Source organism: Nanorana parkeri, unplaced genomic scaffold (genome assembly GCF_000935625.1).
Source record: "Nanorana parkeri isolate BGI_ZX_2015 unplaced genomic scaffold, ASM93562v1 scaffold2229, whole genome shotgun sequence".
Classification (NCBI taxonomy): Eukaryota; Metazoa; Chordata; class Amphibia; order Anura; family Dicroglossidae; genus Nanorana; species Nanorana parkeri.
This window is the reverse complement of record NW_017308497.1, coordinates 5,279-10,328: the sequence shown is the minus strand read 5'-3', so window position 1 is coordinate 10,328 and position 5,050 is coordinate 5,279. Positions and strand designations below refer to the sequence as shown.

The window sequence follows — 5,050 nt, the reverse complement described above, 5'->3', positions numbered from 1 at the left end:
GTATTATTTTTTGTGTGCGGGGGGAATGTTATTATTATATTTGTGCGGGGGGGGGTGTAACGTTGTTGAGAAGTGTATTATTGTGCTTTAAGCTGCCAGTACACCTTTCAACCATCGCACGACTTTCGTTGTGCGATGGTTGTAAGGTCATTAAAATCTCGTACGATCTGCCCATCTTGGACAGGCAGATCGTACTTGCGATGATTGCGGTGCTGAGCGGGCAGTGTGCGCCTGCGCACACCGGCCTGTGCGACTTTCGTCTTCTGACCACGCCACCAACCCGCCAAAAATCGTACGATTTTCGGCGGGTTTTCCAGCGTGCTCGGAAGACGAAAGTCGTACGACCGTACAGTAGAAGCGGACGCACGCTGCCCCTACACCTGCCGATTACTTATGATGGCGGGATCACCCACAACTATGGTACGATAATCGGCAGGTGTATGGACACCTTTAGTGTATGTGTATATTGGGCCCCATTCACACCTACAGTATATTTCAGGTGTGATTAGAGATTCCTGTGTCAGGAACTTGCGTTTTCCTGCAGCAGGAATCCCTAATCTGCCGTTTACAAGCGGCAACTATCATAAGATAAGAATTATCATAACATTATTTAAGAGGGTGTGTTTAGGGGCGGAGTTAAGGCCGGCGCAGGGTATGGGTTAGGTGGGGCAACTGGTGGCTAGTGACTCTTAAGGCCTGGCTAGTACCTCAGGACTTGAAATTTCGAGCCCTGCGTTACAATACAATTCAAGGTGGTAAGGAGGGCCCTGCCCCTGAGGGTGTGTATCACATTAGTGTTTCTCAACCTCTTTTTTTTAGTCACGGCTCCTTTTAAAAGTATGCAAAAGTTCAAGACACCCCAGTCCAAAATGTAAAAAAACGATGCGTGCCCCCCAAAAAGTAGAGTAAGCCATTAACTGTAATATATGTAATCTGGGCTGATCATACCAGAATTCAAAAGTGATGCATTCCCATACCGGGAGTCGAACCCGGGCCGCCTGGGTGAAAACCAGGAATCCTAACCGCTAGACCATATGGGAGGCTATGGGATAATCCTCGTGCAGTGCAGGGGTATGCTAGCCTCAGCCCGTATGATGGCCCTTCCTTATGGGGTATGTCAAAGACAGCCTGGGCTCACAGGAAGTAGGCTGAATGTTGTTGGTCGTCATTTCACCCAGAAGAAGGCAACAGGTGAAGAAAGATATCACTTAAATGACAAATATTGTTGGAAGCCACATGGCTCTCAGCTGACTGTAAAACTGGCCAAACAAGAGTAGAAGTTTCTTCAGAAAAGTTTATTTTTGGAATGCTTGTTCGATTTTCTAATAGTTGATGTCCCAGTGTATGAGCAAATTCCTGGTTTTCACAGAGGCGGCCCCCGGGTTGGACTCCCGGTATGGGGATGGATGCCTTGTAATAGTGCGCTGATCGGCAATTGATGTCGGTTTGCCTAAATTTGTATTTAATTTTTACACGCGATTGTGGAAATTTGGAGTTTCTGGAAGGAAAACCTCATCCACTGTTACAATTCCCTTCGTTTGAGAAACATTTTTTCCATCATACGCCTTCCATTTTATTTTGCACCTACAATTGAAAATAGTCGTGGATATGACCCCATTAAAGGAGAAGTATGGGGTTAAGGCTTTTCCCCATAGTTCTCCTAAGGGTAACGGGAGGACACAAACTAGCGTCCTCCCGTCACCCTAAGCTCAGTATATAGGGAGCTGCTGCTTGCGGTATACTGAGACGCCGCAGCCGGAGCGGATCCCGACAATTGTGCCGGGATCCGCCCAGCTGCGTGAGTGATCTAGAGGCAGAGGCAGCTGTACCCACCCCCTCCCCCGTCCGTTCCGCCAGTCAGCGCTGGCGGATCGGAGCGGGGAGAGGGGAATCCAGTCCCTCCCCTGTCACGGCAGAGAGCCGTGACAGTATTGAGAGGTGAGCGAATGCCGATATGTGTTCGCTCCCCTCCCGATCTACTGAGCCGACCTGTGAAAGTCTCATTGTCACAGGTCGGCTAGAACTATGAGGTGAGTGAAAAGCACCCCCCCCCACCTCATAGTTCTGCTTTAACGATTAGAAAATTGGACATTCCGAAAAAACAATTGTTCTGAACAAATTTCTACTTTTATATGACCAACTTTACACTCAACTGAGAGCCACAATGCAATTTGCTCATGCGCCTCGTTAGCGCAGTAGGTAGCGCGTCAGTCTCATAATCTGAAGGTCGTGAGTTCGATCCTCACACGGGGCATTGCTATTTTGTGCCTCAGTTCTCTCACATGTGCGTTGAGATGAAGGAGTGATGCTGATTAACACGCCTATAGCATAAACATGGCATTCGGAAGACATTAAAGGAGAACTGTGGGCTAACTGTTTTTCCCCATAATTCTCCTAAGGGTGACGGGAGGACACAAACTAGCGTTCTCCTGTGACCCATTGCTCAGTATATAGGGAGTTACAGCTCGCGGTATACTGAGACCGCCGCAGTCAGGACGGATCCCGACATTACTGTCTGAAGCCACCCAGCTGCGGGATTGACAGCTGGCTCTGCCTATCTAGAGGCAGAGCCAGCTGTACCCTCCCCCGTCCATTTCGCCAGTCAGCGCTGGAGGATCGGACAGGGGAGTGGGGGGAATCCCTGCAGGGAGCCGTGAGTGACAGTCACGGCTCTCTGCAGGGATAGATCGAGAAGTGAGCGAGCGACGGTATGCGTTCGCACACTTCTTGATCTACTGAGCCGACGTGTGACAGTTTCATTGTCGTAGGTCGGCTCAGATTATGAGGCTGAGTGAAAATCACTCCCCGCATAGTTCTCCTTTAAGAAAGCATCAAAAACACTCACAAAATGCCCTTCCAATATACTTCAATGGAGGCATTGGTCCAGCAGCAATGCCTCCAGAATGCGACATGCACTCTATATTTTGACTTACAGCAACACAATACAACGTTAACGCCCGTGTGTGAACTGCACTGGACGGTTGCTATTGCATTATCCCGCATGAGCGTCAATAGGCGGCAGAGAGACGTTAATAACGCTTCCCTAATGCCTGATTTTACCACACGTGTGAAAGAGGCCGGCCTGCGCCTCCGATTTAAGAACCAGCTGCACTCCTTACCGGAATAGTAGTAAACCTGCCAAGCAGGTGTGTGCTTGTAGTGACCACGGACGGCCCCCGTGAACAATGCAGATCTAGAAAGGATTGTCACCAGCACACCAAAAGTTTTGAAGCAAAAAGTCCTTTATTGACAAATCGCCATCCAATACAAACGCTTTTCGGGGTCTCAGCAGTACCCCTTCATCAGGCTCAGAATGACTGACAACCATCGCGGATTTGATCCCATTTACTATGAGACAAGGGAACAAACATTCCGAAAACACAATAGCTTCTCTTCTACGGCCTGAGAGCCATTTAGCGCCACAATCTCCGACCTCCATGCGCCTCGTTAGCGCAGTAGGTAGCGCGTCAGTCTCTTAATCTGGGGCGTATTGTGGAACCTGGCCTTGGGGCGGCAGGGGGAGTAAATGCGGCCCTGATCTGAAGGTTGTGAGTTCGATCCTCACACGGGGCAGTAGTTTTGGATTTTCCTTTCTACCTTTGTATTATGCGATTTGCATATAAAAGGACTCTGCTAATGAATGTCTACAACTCCTCCCTACTGATACCCACTCCGTCACCCTGATTGCTTCCAGACAAACCAATAGTAAGGGAGAGAGGAATACTGCACACAATACTGAAGCTGATCACTGTGTGCACAACAAAGAGACCCCGAGTGTACAGGAACCCCCCGATGCTCTACAGAAATACACTATAGAATGCAAATCAAGCGTTTGCTGCGGCCGCCGCCGTGTCCTGTACGTCGGTGGCAGCAAGGCCCTCTATGCCGACTTTTCATACATGTGTAAAGCTGACCGCCAGCTGTGCAGTGAAAGTGATTTGGGCAGCTGCCAAGCCTCACAATCAATTCCATGGGATGTATAAGGTGCTGACCCCCCCATGCCTGACACCTCTTACCGCTTCTCTTAAGGTGCCCATACACCTTACGACCATCGCAAGACTTTTGTCTTGCAATGGTCGTATGCTTATTGAAAGCTCGTACGATCTGCCCACCTTGGACGGGCAGATCGTACTTGCGATCATCGAAAGCCTGCCCCGCCGAGGGGCGGGCTTCCGATGACCGCAATGCAGAACGGGCAGTGTTGCCGCGTGCGCACACCGGCCCGTTCCACAACTATCGAACGAGCAGGCTAGAAACCCGCCGACAATCGTACGATTTTCGGCTGGTTTTCGAGCATGCTGGTTCGACAAAAGACGTGCGACCGTACAGTAGAAACGAAAATGTAGAAATGTCACCAGCACACCAGTCCTTTTAGGATAGCAAAAGCTTCATTTATTGAAGTTTCTTGTCATATGACCAAACAAGCGCTTTCGGGACCACGCAGGGTCCCTTCATCAGGCTTTAGCATTGACCAAAGACTGATGAAGGGACCCTGTGCGGTCCCGAAAGCGCTTGTTTGGTCATATGACAAGAAACTTCAATAAATGAAGCTTTTGCTATCCTAAAAGAACTGGTGTGCTGGTGACATTTCTACATTTTTGCTGACATTCGCGGCGCCATCCGCAGTCACTGCGAGCACCCCCCACTACAAGGGACATATCGGTAAGGAGTGCGACAAGGATAGTACTTATTAACGTACAGTAGAAACTTTGTTCACACTGCTCGATTCTCGTACGAGCAATGTATGGGCACCTTAAGGTGCTGACCCCCCCACCCCTGACTTCTCAGGCTCCGATGCCCCTTTTGCCATCCTGGCATGGACATGGTGGATGTTGGCACCTAGAGCAGAGGACCCCCCTGTGAACATTTCCCCTCTGAAGCTGGAAGCGGTGAGGATTTCATTACTTCTGGTTTCTGAGCTGTCTTTTCTCAGCCACTGTGGTCAGGAATGAATCTGATCAATCACGAGACACCTAATGTCTCCTTAAAGTCCACATTGGAGACCATGTTTCGTGGTACATCCATATTAAGGGTTTAACATGGAGAAAGG

General features: G+C 49.5%; 3 non-coding genes across 3 annotated transcripts; 2 read left to right on the top strand and 1 right to left on the bottom strand.

The window, feature by feature from the left end:
• Positions 1 to 968: 968 nt before the first annotated feature.
• Positions 969 to 1,040, bottom strand: TRNAE-UUC. Its single transcript has one exon. It is a non-coding gene; the product is annotated as a tRNA-Glu (tRNA).
• Positions 1,041 to 2,181: 1,141 nt separating this feature from the next.
• TRNAM-CAU lies at positions 2,182 to 2,254 on the top strand. Its single transcript has one exon. It is a non-coding gene; the product is annotated as a tRNA-Met (tRNA).
• A 1,187-nt stretch (positions 2,255 to 3,441) lies between these two features.
• Positions 3,442 to 3,573, top strand: TRNAK-CUU. The gene is made up of 2 exons: positions 3,442 to 3,478; positions 3,538 to 3,573. It is a non-coding gene; the product is annotated as a tRNA-Lys (tRNA).
• The last annotated feature ends 1,477 nt before the right edge of the window (positions 3,574 to 5,050 follow it).